Source organism: Pleurodeles waltl, chromosome 8 (assembly GCF_031143425.1).
Source record: "Pleurodeles waltl isolate 20211129_DDA chromosome 8, aPleWal1.hap1.20221129, whole genome shotgun sequence".
Taxonomy (NCBI): Eukaryota; Metazoa; Chordata; class Amphibia; order Caudata; family Salamandridae; genus Pleurodeles; species Pleurodeles waltl.
Window position 1 is genome coordinate 143,402,654 of NC_090447.1, and position 23,545 is coordinate 143,426,198.

Sequence of the window (23,545 nt, forward strand, 5' to 3'; positions counted from 1 at the left end):
CAAAAGGACTTTTAGGAATGATTATGCATTTAGCAAAATGAAAAAACAAGGGATATTAGCTTTAGATGCACAACACATAGGAAAGCTTTGTGTGTATACAGGCCTAGATCTAGTACTGACACTTTGTTTGTGGGAACGAGTGAATGTAGACATGTGCTCTTGTTTCAGAGTAAATGGACATTTATGTTGAATGGACAGGATCCAGCGATTCCTGGCATACATTACATCTGTGGAGCAAATGCGTATGACCGTCTTCCAAGAGGATGGTATGGCACATGTTACCTTGGGATCGTTTTTCCAAAGATATTCCAACTTGAGGACTTGAAAAGATTACCGAAAATGACTGAGTTACATCACATTAGACAAAAGAGAGAGTCTTCTTCTGCTATAGTAGGAGATATATTTGGAGCAATCATTCCTTCAGTAGGAGTTGATCTGAACTCTATGAAGATTTGAAAGTTGTCTACAAGTGTGGATAACAGGTTGACAAATTTTTCAGGAGCCATGATCCTAATTGATACAGAAATGGCTGCGGTAAGATCTAGGACTCTTCAAAACTGCCTTGCGTTCGACATTCTTTTGGCAAGAGATGGCAGAGTTTGCAAAATGCTCAATTCGAAGCATTGCTGTTCGTATATTCCTGATAATAGTAAAGAAATTCACTTACTAATCTAGGAGTTCACTTACTAATCTGACTAATGGAAGTGCTGATTTGAAAGAACCAGGTGTTTGGGAGAAAGTTGGCAAAGGATTTGTTTCAGTGGGAAATTGGCTCAGCAACATTGGGAAAGGGATAATATTGAAAACAATACAAGGGATATTAATTATTGTGATTTGCATAATTGAAGCATGGGGAATATGTAAATTGTACAGAATGATTAAATTAAAGAAGATGAAAAATGATCAGAGGAGGGAAGAAATGAAAAGAGAAAAATTGTTTAGGGAAAGCTCAAAGAGGGAACGAGAATTAAGAGGGATAGAAATGATCAATTTTAGCTGAAGCAGAACATTTGTGTGGGAAGATGTAAATGTGATGACATATTTAGTCATCAGAGGAGGGATTGGTAACACTGAATATTACTAACGAATATTCATGTATTCTGAGTGTTAAATTTGCATAGAAAATGAGTTAACGTAGAGAAATAACGCACGCATTTGAAATTGCACCTACTTGAGTGGCCGTCAATGTTCACAAAGTGTACTTATTAATAGCTTATTAAAATAAAATGTTGAGAAAATGTTTGGATTGAGGTAGTAGTATGTCATATTAAAGGTTCTGTATAATGTATTAGCTTTATTAATCATAGGCCTTACTTTAGCGATGTCTTGTGCCTAGATGCACGGCCTCATGTCAAACTGCATTTTTTAGGCGATTATAAAATGACTGCTTAGAGAATTAAACAGTGATTTTCCACTGTACTGACCAAATGCTCGTAGCTGAGATTCTTTCTCAGGAGAGCTGCTTGCTAGAATATGCTGCACTACTTAGGGATACAATGTATAACATAGTGGGTGTAAAGGAAACCTTGCCAGGAGAAGACAATGGATGCACTGACTGGAGTACAAGCTGATACAATATTGTTACCTGATGAGCGCAATGACGAGAACAAAAGAAGAGGAGCCAATCATCAACATGTGTACAGTGGTCTAGTAAATTCTTAGATTAGAGGTTCTACTTTCAGAAGACTAAAAACAAACGTACAATTCTTTGCGTGGGGAGTAGTTTTAGGAAATCTAACTTAGCCAGACTGCACCGAGAGGAGACACTCAATTTCCATTTGCCTTTTTCTTCCTTAACAGTCCCGACAAGCTATTAGCTATTATTCTTTTACAAACCACATGAAAAGATTTTGCTTTTCCTGAACTTTAATGCTAAATTCCGGTGCCTTGCTGACCGAACTCATGTCCTATTGAAGAAGACTGTCGCAGCTTGCTGAACCATACTGAGGCAAGGTATACGACGATGTTAATGATTGTTATGTCTATTTGCTTTTGTCCCCAGGTACCAACCGCTAATTTTGAGACAGCCATAGTTAGATGCTTTTCCAAATTTGTCTTGACTAAATTGTTTTGCACGAAGTCCAAACATGCTATTCTAATCTGAGGTTAGTTAGGGTATTCACTGATGATGCTCGCTCCATTTAATAACAGTTGATGTATTTTCTTTGCTGAAATCTCAATGTATGGCATTTCGTTTGTGCAGTTATTCTTGCTATTGATTTGTACTGTAACCTTAGAATGTGTAGTGATCCAAGTCTTGATTAAATTGAGCTTCTTTAGGAGGTTTGGTCAGCCAGTATTGTTTTTGTATGTTTACCATGTGATTTTGGACTCAGTCACATGCGGTTAGCATTGTTAATACAGGGAAATAAATATTCTAACTTTTACATAAAGGTGTGGTTATTCATGACTGAAAGGTCAAGATGAGTGGAAATTACTGACTCTTATCGATTAGTGATGTTATTGATTGTCATTGTCATTGATTTGCATTGGATCCAAAAAAGCAAAACTCCTTCCTTGTAGAATACAAAAAACAAAACGCAATCAAAATCTATAACAACCACTTTTAATACAATAATTATATTCAAAACAAACATAACTCCCCCTCCTACGATAACTTTTAACAAAATCAATTCTATTTACCATAAATCATGCAAAAATCATCAACAACACAACATAAATATACAAATACACAGAGTAAGATAAAGACAAACATTAAACATCACACTCTAAACAAAACATACAACATTTAACAAATATTCAACATATAACGTAAATGATTTGATAAATATCACATACATCAAATATGATCACAATTTGACAATCCATATAATGACAGATATACATATATATACATTGTATTGATGGAATCAAAAATCTCTGTCTATAATAGATCCTTTATATAGATCTGAAAGTAAACTCTTTTAGAAATCGAAAAGAAACTCCTAAGTTCTTGAAAGTAGCACAGTTCTTGAAAAGATAGGAATTCAATGTTCGATCAAAGGATCAATCTGCATGAACTTTCCATTATCATCCTAGGTATTCCAACATCTTAATCAGCCTTGGTATTCCAATGCCTTTTCCAATGCCTATTCCAAAGTCTTTTCCGATGCCAACGCGCGTTTCAGTGGATTTTAATCTTCTTTACAACCTTGTCAAACCAACACCACCTTCCTCAGGGCAAATATATATGGAATAAAGCACCAAATGCTGAAACTTTCATCTAAATCAAAAAATAATATAATACAAATGTATTTATTAATTAAATAAACGTCTGCGTATAAGCTGTATTGTAGACTGTAATAGTTAAATCATATTTCAATATCTAACAAAAATATATATACTCAAATAGATCTTTAGGTTGATGTGGGTACCTAACAACTCACCAAAAGTAATAAAAATGCATAAAACAGAAATAATGATAAACATATATCAAACTGTGCAAGCCCTCTGGAAAAACAAAACAAAACAATAAAACAATAGGCACCCAATGTGAAAAAAAGACACACAAACAATCAAATTACCTAATCTCTCATACCTAATGAAGTTTCTTCCTTTCAACAAGGAGATTGAATGCATACTTCTTCATCGTTCTAAGACAGAAAAATAAACAATAACCTGTCTAAAGCCAAGAAACTGGTGGACATCTCTACACCAGAACATAAGTCATTATACGCGTTGTTTCGCATATTAGGGGGATACCACCCCAAAAGCAGGCGAATATAGCCATATATTAACAGGTGCCTACAAAAAGTAATAATCACAAATGCAACACAACTTTAGCCTTCACTTCTAGGGACACGACACCCTCTAACAAAAATGTAATATAAGGTCCTGCAAGTACATAACCACAAATAAATACTCACAACTCAAATGTGTTCTTGAAACAAGCCACCTATGCCGCTGTAGAAAGCGTTTGCACTTAGACAACTTATTGCACTGCACCAGTACCCGATAGAAACCTCGCGTTTGCTTTGTTTTAAAAGGAAGACTTCTATGCATACACGTATTTCTTAATAGCACTCACCCGTGTATACAAATGGATGTTGAATCAAGTGTTTTGCCTGATACGCATAGATTTCAAAACTGCATGTGTTCCAAACATCAGCTGTTATAAAGCCGCCAAACAATCGCGGTTCCAAGGAAACGCGGTAAACATATATGTAGGACTATTCGAATGTCTCACCAAAGGACACTAAAAAATGTGGCGGCCATCTTAGAATAGGTTAAACAGTGCTGCCCCAATATGAGCTACCCCTTTAGTTCACCTGCTCCATAGAAATCAGAGGCAAATAATTTTCTTATTTTATTTAAAAGTACTCCAACCCTGATCTTACCATAGTTGTAGCCATCAAACCTACATTACAATTTGATACATCCATTGTCTGGAAAAATAGTAAAAAAACAGTTTTAAAAAAAACTCCTACAGGGTGTCGGCCATCTTTGAATAGGCGAAACCGCAATGCTCAAATATGAGCAACCTCTTTTATTCACTCACTCAATACAAATAAAAAGAAAAAAAAAATCTTACTTCATTTAAAAATCTTCCAACCTAAGTCTTACCACAATAATAGCAACCAAATCTACATTGCACTTTAATACATTCCTCTTCTAGAAAAGAAATCAGGACAGCCTCCTACAGGGCATTGTGCCAGGGAATCTCCTCATTCAATCCGTTCTGCAATGCATCGAACAAAATACATCCAGAACACCTCTCGCTTTTTTCTATCCTTCTCTAAATCAAACCCACTTCTAGGTGCTATCTTTTCCAATATTGTCCATCTAATATTGTATTGTATTGTATTGTAATCGTATTTATATAGCGCTTACTACCCCTGACGAGGCGTCGAAGCGCTTTTCGATGAGTAGCGCGCTAATCCGGAACCCAACAAGAATTAGTGATGGATTAGTATCGTTTAATAATGGGTACACTTTTAGTATTATTAGGAGTTACTTTGAGCCGCGGATATGAGAGTTTGTTAGTTAGATTGACTGAAGTAATGGAGGGGTGGAGGAGGAAAGAAATCCAGAAGTGTTAATTGGGAGTATATCCTTCATTTACTCAACTCAAAGGCTTGGGATGAATAAAGGGGGGCGGAGGGGGAAGAGTATGTGGAAGGGTTAGGGAGAGCATAGTAGCAGGGTGAGATGAATGCAGGAGAATTTAGTAGGGTTGTGTGAGAGGTCACAGAGGTAGAGTGAGGTTTGGTGAGTTAGATGTTGAGGTGGAGGGAAGAGCTTAGGCAGAGATATTTAGGAGATGAAAGTGGTAGAAGGGATTTGGGATGAGTCAGAGTGAGAATGGAGGATAGTTTGATAGAGACATGACATAAGAGTGATGAGTAGATAAGTGTGATAAGATGAGAGCAGGAATTCATAGATATCTAGTATAACAACCCAAAACCAGGAGCCATGCAATGATCCACGAACATGCCAAGCACAGAAACAACATATACACATACATACACACATATATATATATATATATATATATATATATATATATATATACACACACACACATGACTACACACACATATGCACATACAATACATAATTAGAATCATGGGTAAAAAAATACTTAGTCAGACAGGTTTAAAGAGTGTGTGTGTATGTTATTGTTATGACAGTAGCAATACATATTTTCCAAAGAAACTATAAATAAATAGAAATATACATATAATCTGAAAAACATATTTATCCACATAGGCATATGCAGTTCATAGTTGTTTGAAAAAGGTGGTTATGAAGGAAAGAGCCAACTCTTGAGTAGTTTTCTGAAGACAAGAAAGTTATCTGTGGCTCTTATAGTTGGGGGTAATGAATTCCATAGTTTGGCTGCTTGGACGGAGAAGGATGTACCACCTACAGTCTTTTTCTTGTATGGTGGTGTTCTAAGGCGGGGTGCCAGTCTTGAGCGGAGGGTTCTTTGTTGGATGTATTTGGTAATTTTCTTTCTGATAAAAAGCGGTCCTGTTCCATGTATAGCTTTGTGGGTGATACAAAGCAGCTTGAAAGTGCATCTTCTGGCAACGGGTAGCCAGTGTAATGCTCTCAAGACAGGGGAGATGTGGGCTTGCGGCTTTATATGTAGTAGTAGCCTGGCTGCGGAATTCTGGATACGTTGTAGTTTTTTCAGAACAGATAGAGATGATCCATGGTAGAGGCTATTGGCATAATCCAGTTTGGATAGTAAAAGTGAGATAGTAGCTTGCACCTTGTGTGGAAATCCGAGGTGGGGGAAGATGCATCGTAAAGTCTTTAAGGTGATGAAGCTTGTGCGTGCTAATTTGTCTACTTGGGCATTCATAGTTAGCTTGGAATCCATGGTGATTCCTCGGTTTTTAACTTCCTTGGATAATTGAGAAGGTGGTCCGAGATCGTCAGGCCAGACGCACAGAGGGTCATCATTTTTCCAGTCACCACATATGAGTATTTCTGTTTTGGAGGTATTTAGTTTGAGATGGCTCCAGGTCATCCACTGATCAACGGCTCTGAGGCAACTGAAGATTTGTGAGTTTTCAATGTTTTTGGGGTCTTTTAATTTAAGTAGTATTTGTGTGTCATATGCATAGTTGTAGCATGTGAGATGGAAATCATTGATCAGTTCTGGTAAAGATATCATGTAGATGTTGAAAAGCAAAGGTGAGATGATTGACCCTTGGGGGACCCCTGCTTTTGTGAGGTAGGGTTCGGACGAGAAGGGGGGCGAGTGGATGATATTCACTCTTTTTTTGAGATAGGAAGTAATCCAGTTGAGAGCAATCCCTTGTATGCCGGCTTCGTGGAGTCTTTGAGTTAGGGTGTCATGGTCAACCGTATCAAAGGCAGCTGAGAAGTCCAACAGAAGTAGTGCAGCAACTCCATTTCTGTTGACTGTGTTTTTAAGATCGTCACAGATTGCCATGAATGCCGATTCAGTGCTTCTTCCTGGGCGGAATCCAGTTTGGAAGTCTGAAAGTATAGAATTGTCTTCAATGAATTGTGACATCTGGGCGAATGCTGCTCTTTCTATCAATTTGCCCAGGAAAGGTCCATTTGTGATAGGTCTGTAGTTGTTGGGGTCTTGCGGGTCTAGGTTTGTTTTCTTTAATAATGGTCGAATGTATGTCTTTTTCAGGTCTGCAGGAAAAGTTCCTGAAGTTAAAGAGTTGTTGATGATTCTTCTTACAGGTGTGGCAGCAGAAGTAGATAGCAGGATGTTCTTGAAGATTTGTGGTGGGCAAGGGTCAGAAGGGCAATCAGAAGGTCTGCTTGCTTTGACCAAATCCATAAATTCATCCTGGGATATTTGTTTGAAGGACTGTAGAGGTTGGGATGGTTTATTCTTAAAGGGTATTTTAGTAAAGGGGTTGGTGCTGATGGTTTTCTTCTGTTTTAAATAGGAGTCCAATGTGTCTGCCTTGGTTGTGTAGTGAGTTGCCAATTTGTTTGTGAAATCTTGAGTAGTGGGATGACTTCCTTCCATGCATGTAGGTTTTCGAAAATTCATTGAGAATTTTATAAAAATTCCTTGGTTGTAGATTGAGCATTTAGAATTCTGTCTGAGTGGTATCTTTTTTTAGCTTTTTTGATTGATGATTTGTATATCCTGTTAAGTTTGTGTAGCTGCAGTTTGTCTTGATTGTTGTTTGTTTTGAGCCAGGTCCGCTGCAACTTTCTGATTTGTTGCTTTATCTTTTTAAGTTCTGTGTTTCTCCAAGGTGTTGGTTTTCTTTTGTCGTGTTTAGTTTTTCTGAGTGGTATTAGGACATCAAAAGCTTCCTGTAGCCACTCATAAAGTTTTGGTACAGAATTAATTGTATCTAGATCTGTGTTTGCTGTTAGTTGTGTTTCTAAGTGATCCAAATTGAGTTTGCTCCATGGTCGATAGGTGTATGTATGTAAGTGGTTGTGGGGTGTGTTGATTTGTAGAGTTGTCTGTCGGAAAGTTATCAGATGGTGGTCTGACCAGGTGGTTGGTGTGATGCTATGAATAGTAACGAGTTCAGGCTTAGCAAAAATGACATCCAGGATGTGACCAGCGATGTGTGTGGGATTGTGTACAATCTGATGTAGGTTCAATGCGAGTAGGTCAGTGGTGATAGCTTTTGGATGGGGCATATTGGGTTTGTCAAACCAAATGTTTAGATCCCCAAGAATGCATAGATTAGAGTATAGTGTAATAAGGTTTGAGACTGTGTCAAGAAAAGCATCTGGGAAAGTGGAGTTGTTAGGTGGAGGTCTGTAAAGGAGGAGAAAGTTACAGGAGGAAGTTGGAGTAGGGTGGCATCTGGTAAGGAGGGCTTCACAACCTTGTATGGAGATGTTGTCTGTTTTACTGAGGTTTATTGCCTGTTTGAATATAATAGCTAGTCCACCTCCTCTCTTGCCTATACAGTTTTGTGTGATGGTTTGATAGCCCGGAGGAAGGGCTTCGTGCAACACTGGTGCCATGTCATCTCCCAACCAGGATTCTGTAATGAATAGTAAGTCAGGTTGTGTGTCTGTGAGCAGGTCGTAGATGTGGTGCTTGTTTTTTGAGAGTGATCGAGCATTTATGAGCTGGCAGTTTAGATAAGGTGTGTTAGTGGTAGTGTTGTTTTGTTTAGTAGAAGGGTAAGTAGTGTAATGTGAGCTTGAAGCAGGAGTGTTGCTAGTTGTGATAACTGTTTGAGGCTCACAATAGTCTTGCTTTTCAACATAGTGTTCCTCTTCCAGCAGGTTAAGGAGGCATTTTGTTGGGTCTGTGTGTGTGGGTGGTGGACTTGGTGGCTGAGAGAGCCATGAGGAGTGTAGTGTTTTTTGTAGGATAGTTTTATTATGTAACAGACAAGGGGATGCGAGGTTGCTATGAGTGGCATGTTTTTTATTTTGTTTGCGTTTGTTTAGTGTGGATGGAGTATGGGTTAGGGGTGGTGGAGAAGCATGTGGATCATGATGTAAGGCTCTAAATTGTGCAATGGAGGAGAGGCGAGTGAATGTTGCTGGGATGGGGTGCTTGTGGTAGGTGTTTGTGAAGAGTGGGGGGTAGGGGTGGAGATAGGATGGAATTTGTATCCTTTGTGTAGTCCTGGGGGTGGGAGTGGGTATGACGATGAGTGTAATGTAAGTTTGTGTTGCTTTGAAGTGTTGATGTTTGTGGTCGGTATTGTTTTTGTGGAATAATGAGAGGGGATATTGGTGTAGTTGTTTTTGGTGAGGGATTTGTATGTGAGTAAGTGCTGCTAAGTGGAATTTGAGTGTTAGATGGGGTGTTGCTGTGTTTTGGAGATGAATGTATGAGGTGTGTAAGAGGTGATGAGTGTGTGTCAGGGAAGTAAGTATTAGTTGAGATGACCGGAAGAGGTAATATGTGTGGTGGAGTGAAATGTGGGGATTGTATGGTTGTGTGTAATTGGTGAGGAGAGGGGAAGAGTGTTTGTAGATGATGTGTTTGAATGCAGGGTTTGGGCATTGTTATGATGTCAGGTGGTCTGTGGGGAGCGAACAGCGGATAGTGTTGTTGGTTAGTATCAGCAGAGAGTGTGTATCTGGGAAACTGAAACTGAGAGAAATGTATGTTGTAGTTTTGTATTGTGTGGGTGGTGGCAGGTAGTGTTAGTGGGAGGGGACAGAGTAGTGTTTGCTGTGAGAATGAAGGTGTTTGACTGTAGTAGTTGTGGGGGGTATGTGTATATGTGTTGTATGTAGGATATTGTGTTGGCTGATGGGGCAATGCAATCTGTCTGTGGTCAGTTTGTGATGCATGATATCTTTGCAGATAATGTGTTTGCATGTTGAGGGATGTGTGGGGGTTGACACCATTCCTGGCCATATGTGATTTGGGCAGCATTTCTGTCCCTAGTCCCTAGTCCCTACCTGTCCCGAACAGGCCCAAACAGACAACTGCCCTTATCCTCTCCGCCCTTTGCCTCGACGCGCGGGCTGAGACGCCCTGAATCCAGGCCTTTTATAGCCCTACTGGCCAATAAGAAGCTGGTCCTAACCCTAGCCAATCCTATTTTAAACCCTGATTTAGCCAACTAATCAGAGACCCAGCCCTAATCACCAGGCACAGCCTATTCCTGACCACCAATCACAGCCCCAGCCCTAAAACCAACAGCCAATCAGAATCTCAGCCCTATCCACCAATCACAGCCCTAGAACCAACAGCCAATCAGAATCTAAGCCCTATCCACCAATCACAGCCCTAGAACCAACAGCCAATCAGAATCTCAGCCCTATCCACCAATCACAGCCCTAGAACCAACAGCCAATCAGAATCTCAGCCCTATCCACCAATCACAGCCCTAGAACCAACAGCCAATTAGAATCTCAGCCCTATCCACCAATCACAGCCCTAGAACCAACAGCCAATCATCAGAATCTCAGCCCTATCCACCAATCATAACTGCATCCCTGGAGCTAGCAACCAATGAAACACCATCTCTCAACAACCTATCACAACAGCATATGCAACAACCACAAGGAACTGATATAAGGAACAAGTTAACTAAACTCCAGTCCCTGTGGGCAGGGGGAAAGGCAACTGCTGCTCTATTCAGTATCTCCTTGGATACACACAGGCTGAATCCACATTTCCAGGTAAGGGGGAGATTGTTTAAGAGACAAACACTCCAATAGTGCTGGGCGCACACTCTAAAATCTGGCTTTTTTTAAGGCAAAAATACAGGGGGGCAGGCATTTTTTAAGCACAATTTAAATCACACAAACAGATTAAAACAGTCTCCTAAAACCACACTCTGAAAGATGTATGTAGCCTTTTTACTAAGAATAGGGGGGGAAAAAGGGGGGGCAGAGGGGGAGAGGGGGGATGCCACAAACTAGCAAGGGAATTCACACAGTCACTGCAAACATTTTTTTTTTTAAAACACCAGTTTAAAAGAGGCCAGGCTGCCTGAAACACAGAGAGTCCACAGTAAAACAAACACTTTTTGAACAAATAATACTATTTAACCAGAAATATCTTTGGGCTCCTTACCTAGGTCTTTTTGCAATCCTTGAACAATGGGCTGTATCAGGACACAGGGGAGATGCACAGAGGAACACAAAATGGAGGTGCCTGTCTTTGGCCTTCCCTCCACAAACTTAAGGAGCCAGAGCAGGTGGGGGGGGGGGGGGGCGGGTCTCAGGTGCAGCAGAGACTCAGGGAGCCAATCAGCGTAGTCCAGTCCCTGTGGGCAGGGGGAAAGGCAACTGCTGCTCTATTCAGTATCTCCTTGGATACAGACAGGCTGAATCTACATTTCCAGGTAAGGGGGAGCTTGTTTAAGAGACAAACACTGCAATAGTGCTGGGCGCACACTCTAAAATCGGACTTTTTTTAAGGCAAAAATACAGGGGGGCAGACAGTTTTTAAGCACAATTTAAATCACACAAACAGATTAAAACAGTCTCCTAAAACCACACTCTGAAAGATGTATGTAGCCTTTTTACTAAGAATAGGGGGGAAAAAAGGGAGGTGCAGAGGGGGGGGAGTGGGTGGGTGCCACAAACTAGCAAGGGAATTCACACAGTCACGGCAAAAATGATTTTAAAAAAAACACCACTTTAAAAGAGGCCAGGCTGCCTGAAACACAGAGAGTCCACAGTAAAACAAACACTTTTTGAACAAATAATACTATTTAACCAGAAATATATTTGGGCTCCTTACCTAGGTCTTTTTGCAATCCTTGAACAATGGGCTGTACAGGACACAGGGGAGATGCACAGAGGAACACAAAATGGAGGTGCCTGTCTTTGGCCTTCCCTCCACAAACTTAAGGAGCCAGAGCAGGTGGGGGGGCAGGTCTCAGGTGCAGCAGAGACTCAGGGAGCCAATCAACTAAGTCCAGTCCCTGTGGGCAGGGGGAAAGGCAACTGCTGCTCTATTCAGTATCTCCTTGGATACAGACAGGCTGAATCCACATTTCCAGGTAAGGGGGAGATTGTTTAAGAGACAAACACTGCAATAGTGCTGGGCGCACACTCTAAAATCGGGCTTTTTTTAAGGCAAAAATACAGGAGGGCAGACAATTTTTAAGCACAATTTAAATCACAGAAACAGATTAAAACAGTCTCCTAAAACCACACTCTGAAAGATGTATGTAGCCTTTTTACTAAGAATAGGGGGGGGAAAAGGGGGGGCAGATGGGGGGAGGAGGGGGGGTGCCACAAACTAGCAAGGGAATTCACACAGTCACGGCAAAAACTTTTTTTTTCAAACACCACTTTAAAAGAGGCCAAGCTGCCTGAAACACAGAGAGTCCACAGGAAAACAAACACTTTTTGAACAAATAATACTATTTAACCAGAAATATCTTTGGGCTCCTTACCTAGGTCTTTTTGCAATCCTTGAACAATGGGCTGTGTCAGGACACAGGGGAGATGCACAGAGGAACACAAAATCGAGGTGCCTGTCTTTGGCCTTCCCTCCACAAACTTAAGGAGCCAGAGCAGGGGGGGGGGATCTCAGGTGCAGCAGAGACTCAGGGAGCCAATCAGCTAAGTCCAGTCCCTAGGTCTTTTTGCAATAAGCATAAGCAAGTGCTTCACTGGACAATCACTTATTGGGGATTGTCGGATGTATTTTGAGTTGTAAGCCTGTGTTCACCTTACAGCTACTTTGGTTTACTTGGTCTTGGACTGTCGACGCGTGCTACCACTGAGAGGCAAGTGCTGAAGGGGTACTTGGCCAAGTTGATCAGAGTGCATAGTAAGTCAGGTCCTGGGATATAGGAAGCAAAACGTCTCAACCACTATTGTTGGGCCCAGTAACTCCTTCTAGCTCCAGGGCCCTCTGAAAGGAGTTCCGATAGGGAAGTTACTGGTTTTATGTTCCTGTGTCATGGTCTCATCGCCCTGCTCTACCTCCGGGTCTGGTTTAGGCTGAACCATGTAGGTGTGCAATGGCCCTGTCTGGGCCACCACTTCAGAGGGGTTGTTGGTCACAGAAGAAAAGAAAAGCGGGCTATGGAGAACGGGCTAGGTATGCATTTCATCCCCCAGACACATCTTGTTACTGGGAGGGGGATGTGAAATGTGCATGAGTCGGCGGTCGTGTCTGAAAGCACAACATCAGCCCTGCACAATGGAGGCCAAAATCTTGTCTACACACACACAAGTCTAATGGACTTCAACACTCAACAATTTATTCACCTCAACGAAAATCCAGACACAATCGATTATACTTTTCATATATGTCTTGGATGTAAGGAAGGCAAATGCCCATTTATACAAGATAGTAGGCAATCCCCTCACAAGGGTGCAGGTAAAAACACCTTCACTACCAAATATGCACCACCACTGTCAGTCTTCTATACACTGAGTAAACAGAGTTGTATCTACTCAAAGGAAACGGGGAAACTCTGGTCATTAAACAAGGGCCATCTGATGGACGTGCATGATTGCTGAACTCAAAGGGGAAAACTACACAGAGCTGTCTGAAGATATGTACAAATGTGAGCGCCACATCTTTTAGTGCCATGCAGAGGAGTTTCGTACCAACAATCCTTCTGCAGAATGTTTGCACTTTACTAATCCCAAAGGCACAACATAAGATAACAACACTTAAATCTGTAACTTTCTCTCCATCTTGTTCTGCAAATGTCCCCACATGCCCATATGACTCCCACATGATGGGCATGTATCACAATTGCTATGTGCATAATTCCCCTGCCCCTTAGAGCCAACCCTGTGCTCTACAAATGCCTCTAAAACAAGAAGATGATACAAAGGGAAGCTACAGCACTAACTGCTAAGAGGGAGAAGCAGTAGAATGTGAACTGCTGAGAGAAGGATGAGCAACTGGATTGTGGAGGAGGGAGAAGTGGAAGAGAGTAAACTGCAGAAAGAGAACAGCAAGAACTGGTCAACGAAGAGAAGCAAGCAGCTACAGCTGATGGGAAAGGGAGCAGTTTCAGCTGCAAGTAGTTGGGGTTACAACACAAACTGATGAGAATAGAAGCCCTAACATGAACTGCTGAGAGGAAGAGGGCCAAGGGGCTGCTGAGGGAATATGAGGGCTGCAAAATGACGGGAGGACAATCAGAATCTCAGCCCTATCCACCAATCACAGCCCAAAAACCAACAGCCAATCAGAATCTAAGCCCTATCCACCAATCACAGCCCTAGAACCAACAGCCAATCAGAATCTCAGCCCTATCCACCAATCACAGCCCTAGAACCAACAGCCAATCAGAATCTAAGCCCTATCCACCAATCACAGCCCTAGAACCAACGGGCCAATCAGAATCTCAGCCCTATCCACCAATCACAGCCCTAGAACCAACAGCCAATCAGAATCGCAGCCCTATCCACCAATCACAGCCCTAGAACCAACAGCCAATCAGAATCTCAGCCCTATCCACCAATCACAGCCCTAGAACCAACAGCCAATCATCAGAATCTCAGTCCTATCCACCAATCATATCTGCATCCCTGGAGCTAGCAACCAGTGAAACACCATCTCTAAACAACCTATCACAACAGCATATGCAACAACCACAAGGAACTGATATAAGGGAAAAGTTAACTAAACTCCAGTCCCTGTGGGCAGGGGGAAAGGCAACTGCTGCTCTATTCAGTATCTCCTTGGATACAGACAGGCTGAATCCACATTTCCAGGTAAGGGGAAGATTGTTTAAGAGACAAACACTGCAATAGTGCTGGGCGCACACTCTAAAATCGGGCTTTTTTAAGGCAAAAATACAGGGGGGCAGACAGTTTTTCAGCACAATTTAAATCACACAAACAGATTAAAACAGTCTCCTAAAACCACACTCTGAAAGATGTATGTAGCCTTTTTACTAAGAATAGGGGGTGGGAAAGGGGGGGTAGAGGGGGGGTGGGGGGGTGCCACAAACTAGCAAGGGAATTCACACAGTCACGGCAAAAACGATTTTTAAAAAAACACCACTTTAAAAGAGGCCAGGCTGCCTGAAACACAGAGAGTCCACAGGAAAACAAACACTTTTTGAACAAATAATACTATTTAACCAGAAATATCTTTGGGCTCCTTACCTAGGTCTTTTTGCAATCCTTGAACAATGGGCTGTATCAGGACACATGGGAGATGCACAGAGGAACACAAAATGGAGGTGCCTGTCTTTGGCCTTCCCTCCACAAACTTAAGGAGCCAGAGCAGGTGGGGGGGGGCGGGTCTCAGGTGCAGCAGAGACTCAGCGAGCCAATCAGCTAAGTCCAGTCCCTCTGGGCAGGGGGAAAGGCAACTGCTGCTCTATTCAGTATCTCCTTGGATACAGACAGGCTGAATCCACATTTCCAGGTAAGGGGGAGATTGTTTAAGAGACAAACACTGCAATAGTGCTGGGCGCACACTCTAAAATCAGGCTTTTTTAAGGCAAAAATACAGGGGGGCAGACAGTTTTTAAGCACAATTTAAATCACACAAACAGATTAAAACAGTCTCCTAAAACCACACTCTGAAAGATGTATGTAGCCTTTTTACTAAGAATAGGGGGGAAAAAAGGGGGGTGCAGAGGAGGGGAGTGGGGGGGTGCCACAAACTAGCCAGGGAATTCACACAGTCACGGCAAAAATGATTTAAAAAAAAACACCACTTTAAAAGAGGCCAGGCTGCCTGAAACACAGAGAGTCCACAGTAAAACAAACACTTTTTGAACAAATAATTCTATTTAACCAGAAATATCTTTGGGCTCCTTACCTAGGTCTTTTTGCAATCCTTGAACAATGGGATGTATAAGGACACAGGGGAGATGCACAGAGGAACACAAAAGGGAGGTGCCTGTCTTTGGCCTTCCCTCCACAAACTTAAGGAGCCAGAGCAGGTGGGGGGGCGGGTCTCAGGTGCAGCAGAGACTCAGGGAGCCAATCAGCTAAGTCCAGTCCCTGTGGGCAGGGGGAAAGGCAACTGCTGCTCTATTCAGTATCTCCTTGGATACAGACAGGCTGAATCCACATTTCAAGGTAAGGGGGTGATTGTTTAAGAGACAAACACTGCACTAGTGCTGGGCGCACACTCTAAAATCGGGCTTTTTTTAAGGCAAAAATACAGGTGGGGGCAGACATTTTTTAAGCACAATTTAAATCACAAACAGATTAAAACAGTCTCCTAAAACCACACTCTGAAAGATGTATGTAGCCTTTTTACTAAGAATAGGGGGGAAAAAAGGGGGGGGCAGAAGGTGGGTGAGGGGGGGTGCCACAAACTAGCAAGGGAATTCACACAGTCACGGCAAAAACGATTTAAAAAAAAACACCACTTTAAAAGAGGCCAGGCTGCCTGAAACACAGAGAGTCCACAGTAAAACAAACACTTTTTGAACAAATAATACTATTTAACCAGAAATATCTTTGGGCTCCTTACCCAGGTATTTTTGCAATCCTTGAACAATGGGCTGTATCAGGACACAGGGGAGATGCACAGAGGAAAACAAAATGGAGGTGCCTGTCTTTGGCCTTCCCTCCACAAACTTAAGGAGCCAGAGCAGGTGGGGGGGGGCGGGTCTCAGGTGCAGCAGAGACTCAGGGTGCTAATCAGCTAAGTCCAGTCCCTGTGGGCAGGGGGAAAGGCAACTGCTGCTCTATTCAGTATCTCCTTGGATACAGACAGGCTGAATCCACATTTCCAGGTAAGGGGGAGATTGTTTAAGAGACAAACACTGCAATAGTGCTGGGCGCACACTCTAAAATCGGGCTTTTTTTAAGGCAAAAATACAGGGGGGCAGACAGTTTTTAAGCACAATTTAAATCACACAAAAAGATTAAAACAGTCTCCTAAAACCACACTCTGAAAGATGTATGTAGCCTTTTTACTAAGAATAGGGGGGAAAAAGGGGGGTGCAGAGGGGGGGAGTGGGGGGGTGCCACAAACTAGCAAGGGAATTCACACAGTCACGGCAAAAATGATTTTTAAAAAAACACCACTTTAAAAGAGGCAAGGCTGCCTGAAACACAGAGAGTCCACAGTAAAACAAACACTTTTTGAACAAATAATACTATTTAACCAGAAATGTCTTTGGGCTCCTTACCTAGGTCTTTTTGCAATCCTTGAACAATGGGCTGTATCAGGACACAGGGGAGATGCACAGAGGAACACAAAATGGAGGTGCCTGTCTTTGGCCTTCCCTCCACAAACTTAAGGAGCCAGAGCGGGGGGGGGGCGGGTCTCAGGTGCAGCAGAGACTCAGCGAGCCAATCAGCTAAGTCCAGTCCCTGTGGGCAGGGGGAAAGGCAACTGCTGCTCTATTCAGTATCTCCTTGGATACAGACAGGCTGAATCCACATTTCCAGGTAAGGGGGAGATTGTTTAAGAGACAAACACTGCAATAGTGCTGGACGCACACTATAAAATCGGGTTTTTTTAAGGCAAAAATACAGGGGGGCAGACATTTTTGAAGCACAATTTAAATCACACAAACAGATTAAAACAGTCTCCTAAAACCACACTCTGAAAGATGTATGTAGCCTTTTTACTAAGAATAGGGGGGAAAAAAGGGGGGGCAGAAGGGGGGTGAGGGGGGGTGCCACAAACTAGCAAGGGAATTCACACAGTCACGGCAAAAACTATTTTTTTAAAAACACCACTTTAAAAGAGGCCAGGCTGCCTGAAACACAGAGAGTCCACAGTAAAACAAACACTTTTTGAACAAATAATACTATTTAACCAGAAATATCTTTGGGCTCCTTACCTAGGTATTTTTGCAATCCTTGAACAATGGGCTGTAACAGGACACAGGGGAGATGCACAGAGGAACACAAAATGGAGGTACCTGTCTTTGGCCTTCCCTCCACAAACTTAAGGAGCCAGAGCAGGTGGGGGGGCGGGTCTCAGGTGCAGCAGAGACTCAGGGAGCCAATCAGCTAAGTCCAGTCCCTGTGGGCAGGGGGAAAGGCAACTGCTGCTCCATTCAGTATCTCCTTGGATACAGACAGGCTGAATCCACATTTCCAGGTAAGGGGGAGATTGTTTAAGAGACAAACACTGCAATAGTGCTGGGCGCACACTCTAAAATCGGGCTTTTTTTAAGGCAAAAATACAGGGGGGGCAGACATTTTTTAAGCACAATTTAAATCACACAAACAGATTAAAACAGTCTCCTAAAACCACACTCTGAAAGATGTATGTAGCCTTTTTGCTAAGAATAGGGGGGAGAAAAGGAGGGGCAGAGGGGGGGTGCCACAAACTAGCAAGGGAATTCACACAGTCACGGCAAAAACGATTTTTAAAAAAACACCACTTTAAAAGAGGCCAGGCTGCCTGAAACACAGAGAGTCCACAGTAAAACAAACACTTTTTGAACAAATAATACTATTTAACCAGAAATATCTTTGGGCTCCTTACCTAGGTCTTTTTGCAATCCTTGAACAATGGGCTGTATCAGGACACAGGGGAGATGCACAGAGGAACACAAAATGGAGGTGCCTGTCTTTGGCCTTCCCTCCACAAACTTAAGGAGCCAGAGCAGGTGGGGGGGCGGGTCTCAGGTGCAGCAGAGACTCAGGGAGCCAATCAGCTAAGTCCAGTCCCTGTGGGCAGGGGGAAAGGTAACTGCTGCTCTATTCAGTATCTCCTTGGATACAGACAGGCTGAATCCACATTTCCAGGTAAGGGGGAGATTGTTTAAGAGACAAACACTGCAATAGTGCTGGGCGCACACTCTAAAATCAGGCTCTCTTTAAGGCAAAAATACAGGAGGGCAGACAGTTTTTAAGCACAATTTAAATCACACAAACAGATTAAAACAGTCTCCTAAAACCACACTCTGAAAGATGTATGTCGCCTTTTTACTAAGAATAGGGGGGAAAAAAGGGGGGGCAGATGGGGGGAGGAGAGGGGGTGCCACAAACTAGCAAGGGAATTCACACAGTCACGGCAAAAACTATTTTTTTAAAAACACCACTTTAAAAGAGGCCAGGCTGCCTGAAACACAGAGAGTCCACAGGAAAACAAACACTTTTTGAACAAATAATACTATTTAACCAGAAATATCTTTGGGCTCCTTACCTAGGTCTTTTTGCAATTCTTGAACAATGGGCTGTATCAGGACACAGGGGAGATGCACAGAGGAACACAAAATGGAGGTGCCTGTCTTTGGCCTTCCCTCCACAAACTTAAGGAGCCAGAGCAGGGGGGGGGGCGGGTCTCAGGTGCAGCAGAGACTCAGCGAGCCAATCAGCTAAGTCCAGTCCCTGTGGGAAGGGGGAAAGGCAACTGCTGCTCTATTCAGTATCTCCTTGGATACAGACAGGCTAAATCCACATTTCCAGGTAAGGGGGAGATTGTTTAAGAGACAAACACTGCAATAGTGCTGGGCGCACACTCTAAAATCGGGCTTTTTTTAAGGCAAAAATACAGGGGGGCAGACATTTTTTAAGCACAATTTAAATCACACAAACAGATTAAAACAGTCTCCTAAAACCACACTCTGAAAGATGTATGTAGCCTTTTTACTAAGAATAGGGGGGGGGAAAGGGGGGTGCAGAGGGGGGGAGTGGGGGGGTGCCACAAACTAGCAAGGGAATTCACACAGTCACAGCAAAAATGATTTAAAAAAAAACACCACTTTAAAAGAGGCCAGGCTGCCTGAAACACAGAGAGTCCACAGGAAAACACACACTTTTTGAACAAATAATACTATTTAACCAGAAATATCTTTGGGCTCCTTACCTAGGTCTTTTTGCAATCCTTGAACAATGGGCTGTATCAGGACACAGGGGAGATGCACAGAGGAACACAAAATGGAGGTGCCTGTCTTTGGCCTTCCCTCCACAAACTTAAGGAGCCAGAGCAGGGGGGGGGGCGGGTCTCAGGTGCAGCAGAGACTCAGCGAGCCAATCAGCTAAGTCCAGTCCCTAGGTCTTTTTGCAATAAGCATAAGCAAGTGCTTCACTGGACAATCACTTATTGGGGATTGTCGGATGTATTTTGAGTTGTAAGCCTGTGTTCACCTTACAGCTACTTTGGTTTACTTGGTCTTGGACTGTCGACGTGTGCTACCACTGAGAGGCAAGTGCTGAAGGGGTACTTGGCCAAGTTGATCAGAGTGCATAGTAAGTCTGGTCCTGGGATATAGGAAGCAAAACGCCTCAACCACTATTGTTGGGCCCAGTAGCTCCTTCTAGCTCCAGGGCCCTCTGAAAGGAGTTCCGATAGGGATGTTTCTGGTTTTATGTTCCTGTGTCATGGTCTCATCGCCCTGCTCTACCTCTGAGTCTGGTTTAGGCTGAACCATGTAGGTGTGCAATGGCCCTGTCTGGGCCACCACTTCAGAGGGGTTGTTGGTCACAGAAGAAAAGAAAAGCGGGCTATGGAGAACGGGCTAGGTATGCATTTTATCCCCCAGACACATCTTGTTACTGGGAGGGGGATGTGAAATGTGCATGAGTCGGCGGTCGTGTCTGAAAGCACAACATCAGCCCTGCACAATGGAGGCCAAAATCTTGTCTACACACACACGAGTCTAATGGACTTCAACACTCAACAATTCATTCACCTCAACGAAAATCCAGACACAATCGATTATACTTTTCATATATGTCTTGGATGTAAGGAAGGCAAATGCCCATTTATACGAGATAGTAGGCAATCCCCTCACAAGGGTGCAGGTAAAAACACCTTCACTACCAAATATGCACCACCACTGTCAGTCTTCTATACACTGAGTAAACAGAGTTGTATCTACTCAAAGGAAACGGGGGAACTCTGGTCATTAAACAAGGGCCATCTGATGGACTTGCATGATTGCTGAACTCAAAGGGGAAAACTACACAGAGCTGTCTGAAGATATGTACAAATGTGAGCGCCACATCTTTTAGTGCCATGCAGAGGAGTTTCGTACCAACAATCCTTCTGCAGAATGTTTGCACTTTACTAATCCCAAAGGCACAACATAAGATAACAACACTTAAATCTGTAACTTTCTCTCCATCTTGTTCTGCAAATGTCCACACATGCCCATATGACTCCCACATGATGGGCATGTATCACAATTGCTATGTGCATAATTCCCCTGCCCCTTAGAGCCAGCCCTGTGCTCTACAAATGCCTCTAAAACAAGAAGATGATAAAAAGAGAAGCTACAGCACTAACTGCTAAGAGGGAGAAGCAGTAGAATGTGAACTGCTGAGAGAAGGATGAGCAACTGGATTGTGGAGGAGGGAGAAGTGGAAGAGAGTAAACTGCAGAAGGAGAACAGCAAGAACTGGTCAACGAAGAGAAGCAAGCAGCTACAGCTGATGGGAAAGGGAGCAGTTTCAGCTGCAAGTAGTTGGGGTTACAACACAAACTGATGAGAATAGAAGCCCTAACATGAACTGCTGAGAGGAAGAGGGCCAAGGGGCTGCTGAGGGAATATGAGGGCTGCAAAATGACGAGAGGACAATCAGAATCTCAGCCCTATCCACCAATCACAGCCCAAAAACCAATAGCCAATCAGAATCTAAGCCCTATCCACCAATCATAGCCCTAGAACCAACAGCCAATCAGAATCTCAGCCCTATCCACCAATCACAGCCCTAGAACCAACAGCCAATCAGAATCCAATCCCTATCCACCAATCACAGCCCTAGAACCAACAGCCAATCAGAATCTCAGCTCTATCCACCAATCACAGCCCTAGAACCAACAGCCAATCAGAATCTCAGCCCTATCCACCAATCACAGCCCTAGAACCAACAGCCAATCAGAATCTCAGCCCTATCCACCAATCACAGCCCTAGAACCAACAGCCAATCATCAGAATCTCAGCCCTATCCACCAATCATAACTGCATCCCTGGAGCTAGCAACCAATGAAACACCATCTCTCAACAACCTATCACAACAGCATATGCAACAACCACAAGGAACTGATATAAGGAACAAGTTAACTAAACTCCAGTCCCTGTGGGCAGGGGGAAAGGCAACTGCTGCTCTATTCAGTATCTCCTTGGATACAGACAGGCTGAATCCACATTTCCAGGTAAGGGGAAGATTGTTTAAGAGACAAACACTGCAATAGTGCTGGGCGCACACTCTAAAATCGGGCTTTTTTAAAGGCAAAAATACAGGGGGGCAGACAGTTTTTAAGCACAATTTAAATCCCACAAACAGATTAAAACAGTCTCCTAAAACCACACTCTGAAAGATGTATGTAGCCTTTTTACTAAGAATAGGGGGGAAAAAAGGGGGGGCAAAGGGGGGGTGGGGGGGTGCCTCAAACTAGCAAGGGAATTCACACAGTCACGGCAAAAACGATTTAAAAAAAAACACCACTTTAAAAGAGGCCAGGCTGCCTGAAACACAGAGAGTCCACAGTAAAACAAACACTTTTTGAACAAATAATACTATTTAACCAGAAATATCTTTGGGCTCCTTACCTAGGTCTTTTTGCAATCCTTGAACAATGGGCTGTATCAGGACACAGGGGAGATGCACAGAGGAACACAAAATGGAGGTGCCTGTCTTTGGCCTTCCCTCCACAAACTTAAGGAGCCAGAGCAGGTGGGGGGGGGCGGGTCTCAGGTGCAGCAGAGACTCAGCAAGCCAATCAGCTAAGTCCAGTCCCTGTGGGCAGGGGGAAAGGCAACTGCTGCTCTATTCAGTATCTCCTTGGATAAAGACAGGCTGAATCCACATTTCCAGGTAGGGGGGAGATTGTTTAAGAGACAAACACTGCAATAGTGCTGGGCACACACTCTAAAATCGGGCTTTTTTTAAGGCAAAAATACAGGGGGGCAGACAGTTTTTAAGCACAATTTAAATCACACAAACAGATTAAAACAGTCTCCTAAAACCACACTCTGAAAGATGTATGTAGCCTTTTTACTAAGAATAGGGGGGAAAAAAGGGGGGTGCAGAGGGGGGGAGTGGGGGGGTGCCACAAACTAGCAAGGGAATCCACACAGTCACGGCAAAAATGATTTTAAAAAAAACACCACTTTAAAAGAGGCCAGGCTGCCTGAAACACAGAGAGTCCACAGTAAAACAAACACTTTTTGAACAAATAATACTATTTAGCCAGAAATATCTTTGGGCTCCTTACCTAGGTCTTTTTGCAATCCTTGAACAATGGGCTGTATCAGGACACAGGGGAGATGCACAGAGGAACACAAAATGGAGGTGCCTGTCTTTGGCCTTCCCTCCACAAACTTAAGGAGCCAGAGCAGGTGGGGGGGGGGGGTCTCAGGTGCAGCAGAGACTCAGGGAGCCAATCAGTTAAGTCCAGTCCCTGTGGGCAGGGGGAAAGGCACCTGCTGCTCTATTCAGTATCTCCTTGGATACAGACAGGCTGAATCCACATTTCCAGGTAAGGGGGAGATTGTTTAAGAGACAAACACTGCAATAGTGCTGGGTGCACACTCTAAAATCGGGCTTTTTTTAAGGCAAAAATACAGCGGGGGCAGACTTTTTTTAAGCACAATTTAAATCACACAAACAGATTAAAACAGTCTCCTAAAACCACACTCTGAAAGATGTATGTAGCCTTTTTACTAAGAATAGGGGGGAAAAAAGGGGGCGCAGAGGAGGGGTGAGGGGGGGGTGCCACAAACTAGCAAGGGAATTCACACAGTCACGGCAAAAACGAATTTAAAAAAAACACCAGTTTAAAAGAGGCCAGGCT